We start from the raw sequence: 20,225 nt of genomic DNA, 5'->3' as shown, positions 1-20,225 counted from the left end.
CCTCTCGCGCTCTCTCTCCCTCTCCCTTTCTCTCTCTCCCTCCCTCCTGTTCCAATCAGTCTTTTTCTCACACACTCTCTCCCTCCGTGTCCTCTCTCTCTCTCTCCTCTCTCCTCTCTCTCTCTCTCTCTCTCCTCTCTCTCCTCTCTCTCCTCTCTCTCTCTCTCTCTCTCTCTCTCACTGTCCTCTCCCCTCTCTCCGTCTCTCCTCTCCCTCCCTTGGTTGGCTCGCTCTCTCTCTCTCTCTCTCTTGCTCTCTCTCTCTGTCTGTCCTCTTGCTCTACTGTTTTTTTTTTCCTCTCTCTCTCTCTCTCTCTCCTAAACGTGGTCTGCTTGCTGATGGCAGAATGGCACTCGGAGATTTGTGCATTGTGTCTGGTTTCCTACGGGCAGGCTGACCCAGTGCCTCCAGGGACTTATCAATAGACCACTCAGAAGAGACACAGACAGGAGAGAGGAGGAGGGGTGGGGGGAGAAGAGAGAATCAATATCAAGAATAAAGGAGCTCCGAAGCCATTTTTTTTTTAAAGAAGTATCGGGACTTGGGAGAGGGTGACAAAGAAGGTTTTTCAAAGGCAGTGGAGGAGGTTCTAATAATTGGAAGGAAACAGTTCCCTGTCTTGGGAAAAGGAGAACTCCTGACTGATTAGCATTCACACCAGGTATGAGATGTTCGCTACCCCTTATCACTGTGTCGCAACCGAGATGGAAAAGCCTTTTTTTTTTTAAGGAGACTGAGGGAGCATGTATTTCTCTGTGTTTGTTGTTGGGGGGTAAGGAGGGTGGCGTGAGATCTGTGGGCATTTGTGTATGGGAGCAGAAAGAATGGAAGCAGTACAACGGGGGGTGGGAAAGAGTATGGAGTATGTTACTGTCTTCCCTGTCTTTGTGCACCCCTGGGGGGTTACCCAAGTTCATTTCTAGCAGGTGGATTTAGACAGGAGTTACTTAACGCTTGACCGCCAGTTTTGAAAAAAAGAAAAAGAAAAAAAAATGTTGCTTCCTATGTCTATTAAAGGAAGCTCCAATTTCTCTCTCTCTCTCTCTCTCTCTCTCTCTCTCTCTCTCTCTCTCTCTCTCTCCTCTCTCTCTCTCTCTCCTTTCTCCTCTCTCCCTCTCTCTCTCTCTCACTGTCTCTCTCTGCTCTCTGCACCCCCCCATCTCTCTTCCCCTCTCTCCCTCTCCTCTCTCTTCTTTTTTCCTCTTCTAACCAGACAGCGGGAGGGTTCCTGGCTCCCAGCCAGCCCAAAAGCCTCTAAGTGTTTTGCACTTGTTTCAGGGAGTAGCTGCCCGGGGATTTTTCAGCATTTTCACTAGAGAACAAAGAGTTCTTTACAAAGGGAAGGGGGGTGGTGGGGGGAGTCAGCTTAATGTCTGATATATGTTTTTCTATTTTTATTAGTTTTTCGCCTAAAAAGAAAGAGACGGGAACAGAACATTCACTCTATAAAGACACAGACATTCAAAAGAAACCCAGTTATCTTTTTCCCCATCACCTCAATATATACATAAAAATAAAAAGGAAAAAGACTAATTAAGTTGGGTATGTTGCTCTTTTCTCCTCTTTTAATCTTTCTAAATCCAACTGTCCTTATGCTCACTCTATGCTATTTTTTTCTACTCATAATAAAAGTTGTTCTGAATACATCTCTTCAGATTATCTCTTTACCTTTCCTGGGTCCCCAAAATCCTGCGGAGGACCAAACAAGAGTCCACCAAATAACCAGTTTAGTGTTGAGAATCATCTACTTTTGCCACTTGGGTAAAAAGTTAATCGTGGAATTTAGGCTCCCAAAATTCCAGTGGGGTATAGTAGTTCATCGGGTCTCACAAGTGTTTGCACCCATCCGTTTAGAAGGTGCCTTGTGTCACTTGTCAGTTATTAAGAAAGGTTGAAGGGAGTAAATATTTGTATTTTATTTGTTCCTCTCTAATTACATAAATGGCAAACTCCCCCCCCCCCCCCCCCCCCCCCCCCCACCAGTCCACTTGCCCCATCCGGGATACGTTAGTTCATCTGAGATTTCCCAGTGACTCTGATAGCCATGGAGCTTTGTGTTCTCCACCTGACCGTTTCTGCCTGGGCATGTGTATTTTTACCATGGATTTGTGTTTGTAGCAAACATTCCAGAGTGCTCATCATTTTCAAATTAGGGCTCCAACAAAAGAAAAAGAAATCAGCATGTGAGCAGTGTGTGCAAAATGTAGTAAACAATCCCATCTTTCTATCTGTTGTACTTTTGTGTCTTTATACTAATATTCTTCAATTATAAACCCAAGAAAATGTTTCTGTCTAAAAGTTCTCCCCTAATGCATTCGTATTTTGATTGTCATTTGGAAATCACATTAAGGTACATAATAGACACAAAACTAAACAAGGGGAAAATTTACAAGCACCACAAAAATTCTTCTATGTTATGTGCAGTACCTAACTACGAGTAAGTGTTTTAGTACGTGGAAACTAGCTGCAGCAGTGATTTCAAAATTCAGAAACACTTTTTTTTCACTCTGAAAATATGTTTTGTCCCTAGGGAAGGAAACTGGAGGGAAAATATAGATGTATACATTTTGCCATATTTTTTAGAATGCATTTTATAATTGCTTCTTAAGGGTGCGATGCATATCAGGGCAAAGCGTGATGTCTAGTCAGTAAACTCCTCTTGCTGGGAGGTGTCAGTGCCTTATGTTTTAAGTAACTTGATAACAAGGAGTCTTTGGGGGGAAACCTTGCTATGTATGTGTTGCCTCAGTAATGACCCTACAGAGAAAAAAAAAAGAAAAACAAGAGCTAGGTGGCCAGTGTTTGCACTTGAGCTCACTGAAGGACCTTAGAATTAGGGGAACTTTTGGCAAATCCAAAATTTTCTAGGGTAGCTCACTTCTTACAGTTAGTTATGTGTTTTCTTCAGGAAAATTCTTGTACTGCCTTCCGACTTTTCTATACTTCTATAGAGATTGTGAATGCTTTTAATAGTGCTGGAGGAGAAAAACATCTTTAAAGAGAAAGTCGTCAAAATAAGAAAAAAGAAACTTGGTCTTTAAAAAGTTTTATATTGAAGGCAAGAGCTTTTTTTCCCCCTTTTGGCTTGTTTCTGATTTTTTTTTCTCAACTCTTTTGTTGCTGTGGGCTGTTGTGCTTACATTTTTGTTTTTTGTGTTGTTTTTTGTTTTTTCTTTTTTTGGGGGGAGGTATATCTGTTTGTGATGTCTCCAAGGAGAGTCTGTGAAAGGGGCAGAGGGGTTCTGGTAAAAGGCTGTTGCTGAACCCTGCACTAGCCCCTCCTGATCCCAACTTAGTCCGCACCTATCAGCTAGCTGTGCCGCCAAGAGTACAGTGAAAGGTGATAGCTGTCATTCTGGGGTTCTTCGTGGATCTGACCTGAGAGTAACACATTCACAGGCGAGGAGAAAAGGGAAAAAAAATAGAGGAGGAGGAAAGAAAAGCTCTTTGAGCTGGAATACACTGGCCCTTTCTTCCTGTAGGCAATCCGCTCCGGTTCTTGGCGACGTGTCCTGCACTATCAGATATCATATGACTTTTTTTAGATTCCTTTTCGGAGAATGGCCTGTTAGGACTCTGTTTGTTTCTTTTATTTAATTTCCTTCTCCCCTCACCCGCTAGTTTTGTGTATCTGTGTGTGTGAGAGAGTGTGTGTGTGCGCATGCATATGTGTGCAATTTTTATCTTTGTTTTTGTTCTGTTGATCTGATGCTTTATTTAAGGACAAAGCTTTAATTATTTCAGTATACTGGTTTAATCATTTGCCAAAAAGAAACCTCATTCTAGGCTTTTGGGGGTCGATTTTTAAACATCCATTAACACATGAGGCTGAGGATCCTAAATGCTTGGTGGTCGGGCACTTGGCCCACTCCCTCACCTTAATTTAACCCTCCCCCTCATCAGCATGCACAGTAGTATAAGTTAGGAAACACCTGTGCTGAGTTGAGAGGGAAATAAAAGTAGAAGCAACTTCTTCAAATCTGCACTCCTAGTTTCACTTTAATAAACTTTTTTTTCATCGATTTTTTTTGGACACCCTCTGCTGAACTTGAAAGCATCAGAGATACTAAGAGATGTCTGTGGAGCTTTTGTGAGGCAAGCTGAGCACCCCTGGAAAGTAGAGCAGGGCTGAAAGTCATTCAGAGACTTAAGAATTAAGTGCAAGATTTAAATAAGATCTGTGAGATCTGTGGGGCGTGCAGGGTTTGGTTTGGTGATTGATGGTAAAATGGAATACTTAGGGGAACTCAAGGAGAAGAAAGAGAAATTCCCAGCCAGGGGTTAATACAGGCATTCCTGCTGCAATTAATACTTTAAAAGCCATATTTGATCATTTTTAAATTTTGTATGACACGAGATTTAACCAGCTGATATGTGATTGCCTTCCTCTTTATGTTGCTGTGTTAAAGCAGAGGAATTCTACTGACATTATTATGGGGTTTCTCCTAAACTTTTGATGTATTTGTCGGTTTTCAATAGTTCAGATTTTAGTTAGCAAAAGAAAAATACAACTTTTCTAGGTATGCAGATGTTTATCTATACCTTATTCTTATCACTACATAACTTCTGTATATATACAGAATACATCCTGTTTGTATCAGGATTTTTTTTTTTGTATAGTAAAAAGCAAGTCTGCCTTGAAGATTCAGATGACCATTGCATTCTTTAAAACCCATAGTTTTTAGTACCTTGTTACTTTCTCTACATTCATTTTTATAGACCTTGAATTTATAATGCCTTATCTTAGCCGGAGATGAATTTTGTTGAAACTTGGAGGAAAATCTATTCCACCCCTTTAAGAGTACCCAAAGGGAAGGGAGAACTATTTTTCGTTCAACAGAAAATTTTAGAAGCCTTTTCTCCCCCGCGGAAAACTCCAAAACAGCTTTGTCTCAGAATGTTAAACTTGGCATGGATAAGAAATGTGAGTTTTGCTTTGTTTGAGGAAATTTGTTTTTGAAACAACAATGTTATAAATATTTTTAAATTGCCTGCTGAGCATGCGCTGTGTCTGACTTTATTCATAGTTTTAACACACACCAAAGTGCAGTCTTCTGAATGGCCACAGGTAAGGCTGTTGATTTGTATGATGTTTCTCAGGGCCACCTTCAGTGAGTCTTCTCAGTTTTCCAGAAGGGAAAAGGGTAAGAGCTGAGTGTAGACCTGGACTCATTTCTAAAAATCATAGAGCAACAGTAGAGTCCCCCATTAAGGCTTGCACATTATACTTAGGGTAAGTACTATTCAACTTTCCTTTCTAATAGGAGTTGCCTGCCTTAACTTTTCAGCTTAATACTAGCAGAGTAAGTTTGGGGGTTTTGTTTTGTTTTTGTTTTTAAATTAAACCAAGGGGGTATTTGACTGAAGTAGAAAATTTGCAGATTTTTAAGGGCATCTATTGTGCATAAATTTGGGTTTATTGAGAATTTGCCAGTGAAATATAGCAGCCCTGTGCTTACAGAGCAAAGATGTGCTAGTCTGAACCTGCTGATCTCATCTGGAATCTGAAAGCTAAAATCTAGGTGGGCCTGTAATAATACAGAAAAGGAACACATGTATCTTTTGTGCAACCTTTTTTTTTTTTTTACGCCAGGCTTCCAAAGGGAATGACAAAGAAATAGGTTCTCTCTTGCTAACAAGTAGTCATACTCTGCTTCTGAGATAGATATTTCTAGTTGTTTTGTTTGTTTTGTTTTGTTTTTGTCATTACTGTTGAAGTATATATTTTCTTGGTCCAGTGATTATTAACACTTTCCATTTTTCAGGATGTTTTATCTCCATTAACTGTTTGATGTTTCCTCTCTTGGTTACCTTTCTCATGTCTGCGGTGACCTTCTCAGGCTTTGCAATTCTTATTGATTGTTGCCAGAATATATTTATGTATTAGTTGTTTGTTAGATTATGGTGGAGATGATCTCGTTTTTCAAGCCTTTATGACTATCCAACAATTTTTCATTTTGAGGTAGAATTTCTCGCAGTTATTTTTGACTCAGAAATTGAACTTGTCTTGTAAAAGCTGGAAGAAAATCCAATTAGCAATTTTTTGAGAACTAAATATTCTAATAAATGCAAATATTTTTTACAAAATACATAATGATATGCATTGCTTTTCTAATTGTTTTTCTCATGCTTTAAAACAGAACCTGAAAATTAAATGTATTTTTAAAAGGGAAAGAAATCTGCCAGGTTAATGCTGATATTTTAAATGCCCAGTTTGAAATAATTCAAAGTTTTGATTTCTATGTAACATACCACCTTTCTAAGTCATTCATTACTGCTTGGTGCAGATATACATATATATGCACACATACACACAGAGAAACAACTCCACTTTAATTTATATTAATTCTATTTTTACATAAAAGAGGATTAGCATTAATGCAAAATTTTTTAATTTATTATATTTCTATTTTTTGTTAATTTAAAACCCAATTACTTGTTGCCTCCATGAGATTATTTAATTATATGTGTATGTAGTTATTAATATCTATTTGTATTCTAATAATGTATCTTAATTTATAAAGTATTTTTATGTCTTATACACTCCTGAATATTATGCAGCTATATATATTAAAGTTTATTCAGATATAATTTGCTTTGTTCCATATCTGTTACTGTGTTAAGAATCATTTTACTCTCCCAATCTAGAGCGGACTATGATCATTTTTTCCCATATGTGATTTCTGTATGTCTTCAGTATTCTGAAGAAGAAACTTTTTTAACCTTGTAATCTCCTGGGAAGCTTTCAAACAAGTAGGAGAACTAATTTTTACCTTGCTGCTCCTTGGTCTGTCTGATGGCTCCTCACTCACTGTACCACCCCTCGTCACCAGCAGCCCTGAAAAAAAACAACCAATAATAAACATGATATGATAATTCTTCTGATCACAGAACCAGGAAATACCAAAGAAAATTGTGGCATATGAAGGAAAATGCCAAGAGCTTCTCCAGTAAGATCAGCTGTTTCCTCGTACTTTTTTTCTCTCTCTTGAATTTGTTTGTGACTTTTTTGGCCTGCTGAAGCATATCCCCATAATCTTACGAAAGCCACAGCAAATTCCCAATGCCACAACACCACTGTGCAGCAAGGGAGAGCGCAGAAAAGCTGGTCCTGGGTGGCTGCAGAATTCCCCCAGCAATGGTGCAAGGCAGGAAGAGTAAGTAGGCCACTCTTCTCTTTGCTTCTTACCTGGGCTGTTCAACTGGCCAGGTGGGTGATTTTCTTTTCCTTGCTTTCCCTTCAGCTATCTGGGTTTTTTTCGTTCAATAACCAATGACCTTCTACCTCTTTCCAGGGACAGTATACATAGCAGAGCATCTCATTTTTCTTTTATATTGAAACATGGAAAGCTTGGAGATTGGGAATGGCAGTGGAAGGGGGCTTAGGGTATCTGGGAAATATTCAAAGTGGCACCAGACTCAAAGCTGGGTGTTTTGATCCATAATTTTTCTCTTCTCTCCAGAGCCTCTAAGAGGTTGAAAGTGGTTGAATGGGATAACTATAGGGTGCAAACAATGATCCAACTGATTCAGTAGATGGAGCTCTTCCCCCTAAGTCTGTATTTAAATTAACGTCCACTCTAGTTTGTGGGGCTCTCTGTTTTAAGGTGTGTTCCACTTCCACTACACATGTAAAATCAAGACGGTTGGAGAAGAGATTTCCTTGCACTTTTCAAAAGAGATGAAGCATTTGTTCTAACACTCAAAACAGTGCAGGGAAGAAATAAAGACAGGGTGGAAATAAAGTTTACAGTTTCTCCCTTTTTGTTGGTGTTCTTAAGTATGAATTCAAATCCTAGTACTTATTATACAAGTGATTATTACTGGAGATGTAGAAAATATATGGAATATATAATATTTTGGCTATATTTATTGCAAATCTTTCAAGCTATCTGAACTGTATAGCTCTCCTCTCATTTGATTCTGCTAAGGAATCTTAATACTGTAATGCGATTGTTTCATCCAATTAGTCTACGAAAACCTGGCTGAAATGTTAGAGACTCTGCATTGTGACAGTGCAGAGGAGGGCAAAAGCAGCTGTGTTAGGAAGGTGCCTTTAGGAAGCCAAAATATTTTCAGCAATAACTGAAAATTAGATCTCCAGTATCTGTTTTAATAAGGAAAGAACTACTTGTTTTCCTTTTTAATTGATTTGAAATAAACAGTTGTCATAAAATTTATGTCAGTATTGTATTATTCTCAGTACCAAAAGAATAAGTTTGATTAGGTCCCTCCCTGGTTTCAGGAAGGAAATATATGTATACTATATGTAACACATTATCTTCCTTAGTAGAAGGTCTTTTCACAGACTGGAGATATTACTGAATATCTCTGGTTAAATCTTGATAGATCATTTGGCCAAAGTAGAACTGGGCTTGGCTTTAGTACCCAAATGAAATAGCATTTTTAAAGGAATTTGGATTTCCTTTGCATACCACGTGTCTGTGTCTGATATGGTCCAGGAAAATAGAGAGGATGAGACAAAATTATTCCTAAGCAGCCGCCGTAGGCCAAACACTGAAACACTGCCAACCTGGACCAATCAGGCCGGCTTCTCAGAAGATACATGCTTTTGTTCAAACACTTACATGAAGAAAAAGAGGGAGGGAGCCTTGACATTGCATTCATATGAAGGATTCCTCACTAATTTCAGTAAAGTCTATGGTGATAAATTCAATGATTTTATTCTTTTTTTTTTTTTCTGGTAAAGCAGAAAATGTGAATTTTCTTGTCCAGCTAAAATTTTGCATTCTGACATCTTTTAAACAAACTGTCCTTCTGAATTTAACAGAATAAAAAACTTTCTCACAGAGAGTAAAGAGGTAAAATTGATGGAAACTAAAATCAATTCCAAACCCATTTCTGGCATGATGAGAATAACATTTGTGCTGTGTTTTTAAAGCAGTTATAAAACAAGAAATGATAAAATGATCAATATTACTTACAGCCAAAATAACCAGGAGAGAACGATCCGTAATCCATTCCCAGACCTGAAACCCTACACTTTTGTATTGAACGTGAAATAAACAAATATATCTTTTATAAGGTGGCATATATGCCTTACACTATAAAAAGATGATGAGATGCCAAGCTTTTGACTCTATTTAAGCTATGTTTTTCAGAGTTTACCTAATAAAAATTCCTAGATTTAAACTATTGTGGATCCATTTATCTATATATTACCTGGCCATAGAAACAGCAAACGTTAAGGAATATATGGAATGTCACAGTGAACCACACTGCCCCTTCACAGTCTCTGAACTGTTTTTTTTAAAAAGGTTTAAGCTACAAGAAAAAAGAATGTTTTAGACTACAGTTGAAAGTCAGAATTAGTCAATGTGGAGCAGACTGAATATTCTTTTTAAAAATAGCTTGACTTTGACTAATTTATCAAGTTTAATACACACAAATATAAGTCCTGAATATTGTATGCTTATTGCTGCAATAGATTGAAAGACTAAGTTGACACTAATAAAGTTCAAAACTGTGGGCTCAAGGTCAGTGAAATGTCCCTGTTCAGATTTACACAAACCTTGCTCGACTTAAGATTTTGCCCCAGTGAACTATTCCCTACCAATTTTTCCCAGAGTCTGTTTATTGATCAGATAAAATAAAATTATCCTTCTGGATGAAGAAATCCTAGCTGAAAAATTAAAATGACAACAGGTTGCATAAGCACATTTAATTTGGTTGACCTAAGGTGAAGTAGGAATGACGGGTAATTCCAATAAGCACTGTGACGAATGTAACTACAAAAAGCATGTGTGATTACATCAGTGAGAGTGAACTCCCCGGGCAAGGTCAGAAGGGTGAGACGCAGGAGCGGTGACAAAGTGAGCACTAATGATGAAAGTTATCGGAGAAGTTTAAAGTTCGAGGCTAGCTGCAAAATTAACAGATACCCAAATGAAGAGTCAGTCAATTTTAAAAGTAGGTAGATAGTACTGACTTTTTTCTACAGGATGTAAATAACTGTAGAGTTAAGTTTTGCAGTGAATTATAACAACCTCACAAAGCTTTAAATGTCCAGTGTGATAGTAATTGTAAAGAGCTATTAGGCATATCTGTTTAAAGATTCATATACGTGTAATTGTTATGGGAACTTGTCATGCTATTGTTTGAAACTAAAAAGCTCTGCTTTTTAAGTGTCGACAAAGCAAATGTCAGCATCATAGGATCATAATCATTGCATCTTACAGTTTAAAGGAGACTTAGATATGTCACTATGGGTGAGTGGGTTAGTAAACTCTCCAAAAAGGAATATTGCAATATCTGGTGTAGAATTTGAAACATATATATATTTTTTATATTTTATGATGACTCATATTTGGAAACACAGTTTAAAAGGAGTGCTTAAAAAGTAGAGAATGTAAAGCTCCACAATTCATCTTGACTAGTGCAGCTATACATTCGTTTCTATGAACCAGGGGTTCTACATAAGGAAGAGTAGAGAATTCATAGAGAAGCACAAGGTTTTATTTTCATCAAAGGGGGCAAAGGAGTTAACAGATTAAGAAATGCTGTTAGGGATTAAAACATTTACTTTGCCATAAGAAAATTGAAAAGTGACAAAACTTTCTCAAGATGTGAAAGGCAAATTGTGCTATAACTTAAATTTTCTAGCTGTTATACCACAAGCCTGACCCCTAAAACAGATTTATAAAAATAAAAAGTGGATGATATTTCAAAAGTAATTGAAGAACAGAGCAAAGGAACCCAGCCCTTGGGGCTTCTATTTCTGTACCAATAACCCCAGTTTTGATAGGGCAGGAGCAAATATGTATGGCAAGGATAAGGCATTCTGGGAATAAAAGAATGCACCTAGATCATGCAGTTCCCAGACACCCTGTCATCACCACTGTTCCCTGATCCTCATATTGCCTCCAAAGTAACCTTGTATCTCATTTCTCTTCTTTTTTCTACCCTATCCCCCTGAAAAAAAGAAAAAAAAGAAAGAAAGAAAAAATTAAAGAAAAGAAAAAAATGTTTAAGAAATTGTAGTGAGATGACCTTTTAGAAAGAAGTTTTTCTGAGAAACCTTGTACAGATTGGTGTATCAAAGTATGAGTTCTAATCAGAGGATGATGATTCAACAAGTTTAAACACATTGTAAACTGGGCCACTCCTCGTTCCCTGAGCACATATCCCGTACATTAACACGTCCCTGTTCCTTTCCCCCTAGTGTTTCCAAAAAAAGCAAATTCTGTTTTTATTGTATTTTTTCATTATCATTTGTCCCCCTTATGCCCTGCCCTGCAATCCCACACTGTAGTCCATGTCCACGAGTCCTCCTTCCTTTTTGCTCAATCCTTCCACTCCTAACCTCCTCCCAGAGCTGTCAGCCTGCTTTCTATGAGTCTGTCTCTATTTTCCCTGTTAGTTCAGTTTGTTGATTAGACTCCACATGTGAGTGAGATCATATGGTATTTGTCTTCCTCTGACTGGCTTATTTCACTTAGCATAATGTTCTCCAGGTCCATCCGTGCTATTGCAAATGGTAAAATTTTTCTTTTTTTAAGGCTGAGTAGTATTCCATTGTGTAAGTGTCCCATGGTTGTTTTATCCACTCATCTATGATGGACACTTGGGCTGCTTCTATATCTTGACGATTGTAAAGAATGCTGCAATGAACCTAGGAGTGCTTATGTTCTTTCAAATTAGTGTTTTGGGTTTCTTCGGATAAATTCCCAGGAGTGGAATCACTGGGTCATAAGGCAGTTCCATTTTCAATTTTTTGAGGTATCTCCATATTGCTTTTCACAGTGGCTGTACCAGTCTGCATTCCTACCAACAGTGTAGAAGTGTTCCCCTTTCTCTACATCTTCACCAGCACTTGCTGTTTGTTGATTTGTTGATGATAGCCATTCTGACCTGTGTCAGGTGATACCTCACTGTGGTTTTAATTTGCATTTCTCTGATGATTAGTGATGCTGAGCATCTTTTCATGGCTCTTGTCACATTCTGTCTTAGAGATTAGCCATTTGTGTGTCTATTTGTAATGCGAGGAAGTTGTCTATGTAACTTTGGGCAATGCCTTTCATTTCACTGGGTCTCACTTTCCACATCTGTAAATAAGAAAATGATAACTACCTTGTTGGGACACTGTAAGAATTCCATGAAAAAGAGGATATAAAGTGCTTTGTACAATGACTAGCACATAGTCACCATTCACTATCATTGTTGGTATTGCTGCTGTTACTACTACTGTTATTAATATCCCCTTGCCTCTAGTTCTTTTCCAGCCATATTCTTCTTGAGGTCATAGATTGATCTTGTTGAGGTCAACATCTCCTCAAGCAACAAACCCAGTGACTTTTACATAGTAGGAACTGAATAAAAATGTATTCAATCTTCTTATACAAGTCCATAGGGTCCATTATTTCCTTACAGAAGTCCTTAAATCTTTTTCCCTGGAAGTTCAGAACAGGGGATGGCCGCAGCCAGGGCCATCCCGTGTGTACTAGAGATGTGTTGGCGTTGCACACTGTGGACTGTCAGGACCACCCCCTCTGGCAGACTCTCCTCGGACCCGTCAACCAGTTAGGACTGTTCTTTGCAGCACTCCGAAGTGTTAGCTTGTAGTTCTGGTTCATGTGATTAATGAGCTTGTTATACCTCTGTCTGTAGCCTGAACTAGAAACTTTCACTTTGGAGAGCAGGTCAAGATATTGAATTTAATTTTAGTTGCATCTGTTATAAGCCAATTGTGTATTCATTACATTTATAGATTCCCTCTCCAGCCATATATTTTTCATGGCTGTTGAGAGCACCTGACTCTGTGTTGAATGTCCTTAGATTTTACTTTCGGGACCTGAAAATGAGGCATTGAGACATTTTTGATGGCTAGCTGTCTTCTTTGGCATTTCTTCCCTTTAGTGTCTAATCTGATCTGTTTGAACAAGGGGGCAAGTATAGAATTTTTATCTGAATTGAGTATGGCACGATGCTTCTGCATTAATGAGGTTTGTGGTCAAAACAGTTTATCTACACATTTCTGATTTTCCTATCATGCAACTACATTCTATGGAAATGGGAAACTTCTAAAAATGAAAATAATGAAGTAACTTGAGGCATGTCGGGGTAGAGATGTGGCGTTAAGCGCACAAGTTCAGCTGTAGTCAGGACAGCACACAGAGTGGATTTGGTGTGTATGTGGACCTTGCTGGTCCTTTGAGGTTACAGTGAATAGTGAGAAAATTAAAAAGGGGCAAATCACATGGCTATGGTCATGGAGTCACTGACAGCAGGATGTGCTCAAGTCAGGAAGAATGTTGCATCTTAATCAGCTAGAAGTTCCAATTATTTGAGAGTGAGCTGGTGTTTGTGAGGGGAACAAGGTCACATTTAATAAAACTGGTAATTCAATAAAGGGTTCTGACTTTGCCAGAATAATGGTGTTGGCATCAAGAGAAGAAAGTTTTGTAGATTTCTGCATGTGCACTTGCTGTTACTGGTGTTCCTGGTGGGTGGCTGAATCATCCTTATGGCATTCAACAGGAACCAGCTGCTGAGAATATTAAAATGCAAGCATTTATTCCTCTAGAGAGACAGTAGCATCTGCAAAGTTTTCCTATCTTGATAGTACAGATAATCCCAGGGAGCGTTCTCTAGTAGTTTTAACTCTATTCCTTTGTACATTTTTTTAAATCATTATTGTCAGTATCTCAGGTTCCAACTGGAGAGAAGAATGCCTGAGGCTGCACCAGGTTGTAGAGACAGAGAGTATCCACTTGGCCAAGGACGTGGCATTGCCTCTTGGGCTTTACCTTGAATTATGATCCTCAAGAGGAAAAATGGGCATCTCCTTCCTTTGGCCTGTCTTCATAGCAGAGAGCCGCCACCCTCAGTTAGCTCCACCAGCAGTGTGGAAAGGCCTCGGACTTCCCCACACTCAGTACCAGCTTCTTGGGAGCTTTCCTTTTGACTTGCAAAACTTGTGAATTTGTTGCTTTCCTAGTGTGATTTGTCATTGGTTTTGATTTTGTTTTTGAGCTAGCATCAACAATTGGGGGGAAGGGAGGGGCAGAACGGAGGTTTGGACTCAGTAATCTACTAGGTCTTTTCCCTCTCTAATATTTATGAATAATGTATTGAACTGATGGAAAAAATGTTGAATATGTTCATTATGAATTATATTCACCGGTGTGTTGCCTAGAATATTAAAGAGCAAAGCAGTTGCAGTATAACTAGTTTCTTACAATAAATGTACTCGTACGACAGAGCTCTGTACCCTTTTCTATTCCACTGTGTGTTGTCCCCAAACACACGCTCTACATGTCTGAGTGGCAACTGCAGACTGGGTGCCTGAGGAGACGAACCGGGACATTCCTCATGGAGTCTGGGTCCTAAACCGAAGCAGCTTTCTTCAAGGGGTGGAAAGTGCAGTCTCCCTCCTGAGAAATCACTGAAGCCAGTTCACACAGCAGACGTGACTCAGGGGCAATATTTCCACAGGGATTGCAGTTCTTATCTTTAGAAAAGAAACTTATAATTTTGTTCCTTCATTAAAAAAAGGCTAGGTATGGATAACTGATTTGTTGACAATGTTACATTCTGATATAAATGAGTAACAGTGGCAGATATTTCAGAATAAAGTAACTTACATTTAGCTTCAAAATTCATTACATGTTTTCTCTATTGGTTTTCTCACAATCATGTTTAGCTCAGATGTACTAAAATAAAACAGTTTTTCCTAAGCGTTTACCAGATAACATTGGGAAACATGAACCAGAAACATGACAAGAGGCAAGAAATCTGGGGTGTTTTTTCTTAATTCACATAAGTAATCAACAAATAAATAATACAGAGTTAAAATAGTGCCAACATAGTTTTTCCCTGACCACCAAAAACCAGTGGGGTTCCTTTTTAAAAATGAAATACAGCACTCTAAATGACATGCAAGTAGGTACCAAAGTAGAGAAAGGCTATCTAAGGTCAAGAACTTAGAGGACGCAGCTCTAATGTACAGTAGAGAACAGTTCCAGGTGGAGCAGTTTACAGAAGGGAGCAGCAGAAAGCTCCAGCCCTTGTCTGTGATCCCAAGAGAACAGCAGGGTGCTGATGAGCCAGTTCTGCTTCAAAAAAAGCTTTGCTTCTTGTTGTATGGCTTCAGAACCAGTGGACTGGTTTTTCTGAAAGGGGAGTCCACAACCTCATGTGTACCAATAACCAACTTTTTACTGTGACATTAAGTCCAACTAGCTGTCCCGGCATTATCTGCATTGCAATGGTGATTTTTCTTCCTTACACTCTCTTAAGAGCTAAAACTTATCAGAGCCCATAAGGAGCAAGTATAAACTCAGCAGCCACATTTATCAATAGTTTATCATGTTAGGAAAGAGAAAGTATGAGGGAGAGGAAGAAACAGTAAAATATTTTTTTAGGAAATTTCCTGGCCCAACACTTACATGACGTCACTCAGAAGCAAGAATGGCTACCTAAGTCTAGAGTGGTAGCGCATGAGAGCAGATGAAGCAGGTTTTTCCCAGCTCCACCCTTCGTTACAGAACACATCCCGTAACCCGTCTGTGTAATTGTGTGTTTGTCAAATAAATGGAAAACCATCTATCCTCATCTCCTTCACAGCGGTATTGCTCAGGCTGATTGTGCACACGTATATAAATGTATATATTATAGCTACCTATTTACAGCAGGGGAGAACGATTTAAAAATGAATGAATCTGAATTTTATATATGCATCTGTTGTGAAGGTCAATCACTTTTTAAAAAAAATTAAAACCTCCTCTGCTAATTACTAATTGTGAAACACTTGAAAATAATGACTGAGCCTATATCACCTCTGTAGTATGGAAGAATTTTTTTTTAAATCTAAGCATGATTTTAGAGATTCAGACACATTTTCATCTACTTATGGACCTTAGTGGCCTTATTCAAATACAAACCTATTAAGCAAAATAAAAGGTTAGCTTTGCCATTATATATCTTTTAAAAATCCTAAATCAGAGTCTAGTATCAAAATATAATTCTGACTGTAGGAATGCACTGGTTCTCTACATTAGACACTTATATTTTAGAAAATGGGACAAAGATATATCATAAGGAGCAGATAAGCTTCAGCGTGCACAAACATTCCCGGCATCTGCCCAAGCTACTGGTCTGTCCCAACGTGAATCAGCCTCAGTATATTTAAAGGCACTAAGATCATTGGAAAAGAGGCCACATTTATCTGTTTTGTGCCGCTGTTATTCTTTTGATGTTCATCTTGGCTGTTTAATCTCTGCTTTCTATATACAGACTTCAGAGGAATGACAATGACATGAGGAGGGCAGGTGAAGATAAATAAATGTGATTTTTTAGACATGACCGTTACCCCCTAATAGCTTTTCTCTGCTCCATTCCAAGCATCCATGAAAGAGAAACTGAGCTTCCATGAAGAGTGAAGTCATAGCTCCAACTTAGCATGATAAGGAGAGGGAGCAAGCGTACTGTTAGTAAAACAAGTGAGTTTCTACTGGGCTATGACCAGCTTCTCTTATTTCCTCTATTTTTTCCAAACTGAAAGGAGTTATTGTGGTAATTCACCTGTGCCTCTGAGCCCGTGTGCACATGCCCCAGACCTGCTCACAGTGAGGCCAGAAAGAATTCAGGGGCAGGACTTACATCCGGGAAACTCAGCGTCTTTTTAGTAGCGTCTGCTTGTTTTGTTTTGTCTTTTTTTTTTTTTCCCAGGGAAACTTGTGTTTTTAGAAAATATGTTTCAATTCCCAGACATTGATATCCTGGGCATCTTTCGGTTGTGACAGAAGTGGGGATTAGTGGCTGTGACAAATGTAGCAGAAGCCAGTGCAATTGCAATCTATCAAACATGTTGGCAGACCCCAGATTTTTCTGATCCTTGCTGCGGGCATCCTTCCCCAAGGAAGACAGAGGTAACTGAGAGTTCTCAGAGTAGTGATACATCTTTCTTAATTTCAGTTTTGGTAACTATGGGGCTAGTGTGCATTGGTGGAAACAGTAGCTAGAATCAGGAGCACCTTCCTGGGTGTACGCCGTGTGTGGTTGCACAGGACCCCACACAAAGAAGGGCCCTATGCCTGGTTTCATGTTCTGCTGTTGCTGTCTCGAAATTCGTAATGTTTTTTTAAATGAGGAGCTTCACATTTTCACTTCGCCTTGAGCCCTCTATATCATGCAGCCGGTCCTGCCTAGAATGTATCTTCTTGCCCTGACACTCCATCTGAAGGTATCAGCCACCTGTCTTTTCCTACAGAAAATGACCCCCTTTTTTGATTCCTCAGAAGCTAATTCCTGGGTTAAACTCTGAAGATTTCTGCCCATTCAGTGTGGTTAAGAAAAACCTATCTCTCCTTCCTCCAAACACCTTGAGATGATTATAATCAAGATGGTGTTGATTTGTAATCAGAAACTTGGTAGTTGTCTCAGCCAAGTATTTCTTGCTAGAGGTTAATACTTGGGAGAAATAGTGTGGTAGTGAAGTCTGCCCTTTATTGGATAGTTAAAATAGGCTTCAACCATTAAATTCAGATTTTTTAAAAAAAGAATGCCCAACACTCAGGTTATTTTACAGTAGAAATTCCAAACCATTATCAAATGCAGCATCTTCTAAAACCAAGGCCTCCGAGCCCCGACCCTCGGCTCCGGTGCCTCTCAGATCCCCACCACCGCCGCTGCTGCTGCTGCTGCCGCCGCTGCTGCATCCTATGTCCTTCTGGTTGTCCCTTCTGCCATCAGCTCATGTCAAGCTTTCATCCTTCTTACTTAAAATTGGTGCTAATGGGAGGGAGTTCCTCTCTTTAGTCTACATATGCCACCTAATGAGAATAATTCTTGCTAGGTTTTGTACTGTACAGACACACTATCCTCACCACCCCTTGGTGAACATGAGTGACAGAATTGTAAGGACTGGCCCAGATCCCACAGAGGTCCAGGGGCCTGCCCACAGTAACAGTTTGTTAGGGCCAAGCCTCAACCAGAAGAATCCAGGCCTCCTCACTCACAGCCAAATATGCTTTTGATGACTCAGGGCATCCTCAACATTCCTAAAAGATACATTCTACATGACTGGCCCGTGAGCCAGGTTTTAATCACCTATTACCAGGGGAGGAGGAAATGTGCTACAGGAACCAGGAGAATCGTGTGGGAGAAAGAACCGGACTGGCCACTTTAAGCTAGTTAGGTGAACCTATAAAATGCTTCCTACCACTAATAATGTCTCTGGGATTGTTGGGAGTGTCCAGAGAGATGCTAGCCTATCACAAAGCTGCACTCACAGCAGAAACTCAGGGAGAGTTAGCTTCTTTGTTTCTTCCATGTCCTTTGCCTCCTCTTCCACACATCTATTCTTCCTCCTCCATGAAAGGAAGAAAAGGAGAATCTGGTGGGAAGGTGCTAAACTGGGTAGTCTAGATGAGTTTAAATTGTAGATCAGAATAACCTGTCATTGCCTAAACCAATTGGGATGAAGGTTGCAGGTTTTTAAATCAGTGCTGACCTCCTATCTACTAACAAACAGCCTGACATAGCACAGGGGTCAAAACATTCCTCATCTCCCAAGAGACTTGGCCAGTGGTTCACCAGTTCCAGACATGGCCCAGGGCAAAAACTGCAAAGGAGATTGAGTCCTTTTTGGGTGTAGCCACTCCCATACCCCTCTCCTCCACCTCCTGCGCCCAGAGTCCTGGAATTAATGTTATTCCCTCCCACCTACCCCAGTTCAAAGCTGTCCCTATGCCTCCCCCAGCTGCAGTTTAAAACTTGACACTTAGGAACTGGTCTTAGGGTTGAAGTGATTAGAGCACCAATGCATGAATGGCCTAGCCCCCTGTGGGATGTTTTCATCTCAGAAGAGTAGGAAATTGAATTGTGCCTCATTAACAAGGGGACTTCTTATGCTCCTTTCTCACTGTAGGTGACTGTCCCTCTGAGCCAAACCAGTCTGTGTAGAATCAGTCAGGTCCTGATGAGCTGTACCCACCCCCCCCTTCTTTATCTTTGGTCACACATGTGATGTGAACCCAGAAAAGCAAACTTTCTTCCTTGGAGAGAGAGAGAGAGAGAGAGGAAAAAATGTAGGGTTGCACAGAGAATAATCAAACTGTGGATGATTGCAGAGGGTCTGTCTTATAAAATATGCCACAGTATCATCTTTTTATATGAAAGTAAGTTTCTAGTGCGGACAAAAAAGGGGCCCCATATTAAACCTGACAAGCTCAGGGGAGGCCTGCGTGGCAGCCTTACAAACTCTCTTACAGAGACAGAAAGTAACCACATAGGATGGTCTAAACATAAAAATTCCTAACTGAAAGCAAGTTATGGCAGGCAGTCCTACATCCTAAGCAGGTATCTTCTTTGACAAAGGTCAGTCTTTAAGTGAGCCTCTGTATTGTCTTTTTACATCTGAGATAACAGATCTCTGGAACATCAGAGTACTCCCCTTTCCCAGGCCCCTCAGGGCACAATCTCCCACCACAGCAGGAGACCACAGAGCCCTTCCCTGTTATCTCCTCCCGGATATACCGGCTCCACGTGGTGCTACCAATGTTCACGGCTAACTACCCTGTCCCACCAGTGTGGAAGCCATGTGTCTGCATTTCACTCTCTGTCCAGTCTCAGAGATTTCCCTGCTTTGCTTTCTCCCACCTCCCTAATCTGCCTCCAGTGGATTTCACATAACACTCCTTATATCTTCTCCTCTGATTCTAACATAAAATAAGCCGTAAAACTGCCATTCTCTGGAGCATTTTTCTCAACCTGTTGAGATTTTGATTCCCCGCAATTGTCTGTTTGGCTGAAATAAAAACTCTTGTAAGACTTTCTCTTAGGCTAGATGTTCCTTTGTGGACACTCCCGTGGATAGGCAGAGCGCTGATGTGTATGGTTATGAAAGTCCTGTCAGTGACTTTAAAACCTGGCTGCTTTGCAATAAATCAAGGCTCCTACCTCCTGTGAACTCTGAGCATTTTGCAAATTTGAATAATCAGTCATTTTGAGTTTCCTCTTTTTATAGAGGAGGGTGTTACAGCTCTGATGGGACAGACCTTTTCCCCTGCTCACAGGGTTCACACGCAGAGCTGTGTTCGGGGTCCCAGGGAAGTGTAAGCTCTATATTCCGTAGTCAGGGGAGCTCCTGAGAGCACCTCCGTCTGCTGCAGCCAGCTTTTCCATCTTCTAGTCATTTCTCTTTATTAGTTGTTGCTTCTGCAACATGAGAGAAAATGTTAGCACGAGAATCAAAGGGAGGTGAA

The 20,225-nt window shown here is 39.8% G+C and overlaps 1 protein-coding gene across 11 annotated transcripts in view; it reads left to right on the top strand.

Annotated features, from left to right (window-relative positions):
• Nucleotides 1-20,225, top strand: part of ZBTB20 (zinc finger and BTB domain containing 20) — a 708,962-nt gene that overhangs the window by 562,353 nt on the left and 126,384 nt on the right. Inside the window, exon 1 of one of the 11 annotated variants that reach the window (XM_028504758.2) lies at nucleotides 262-661. The exons of the other annotated variants lie outside the window; for them this stretch is intronic. The gene's annotated coding sequence lies outside the window, so the exon portion shown is untranslated. Of the gene's footprint in view, nucleotides 1-261; nucleotides 662-20,225 lie in introns of those variants that run through there. 11 annotated transcript variants of the gene reach the window in all.

This window comes from Phyllostomus discolor, chromosome 2, assembly GCF_004126475.2.
Source record: "Phyllostomus discolor isolate MPI-MPIP mPhyDis1 chromosome 2, mPhyDis1.pri.v3, whole genome shotgun sequence".
Lineage (NCBI taxonomy): Eukaryota > Metazoa > Chordata > Mammalia > Chiroptera > Phyllostomidae > Phyllostomus > Phyllostomus discolor.
Note: the sequence above shows the minus strand (reverse complement) of the source record. Positions and strands in the feature narration are given on the sequence as shown.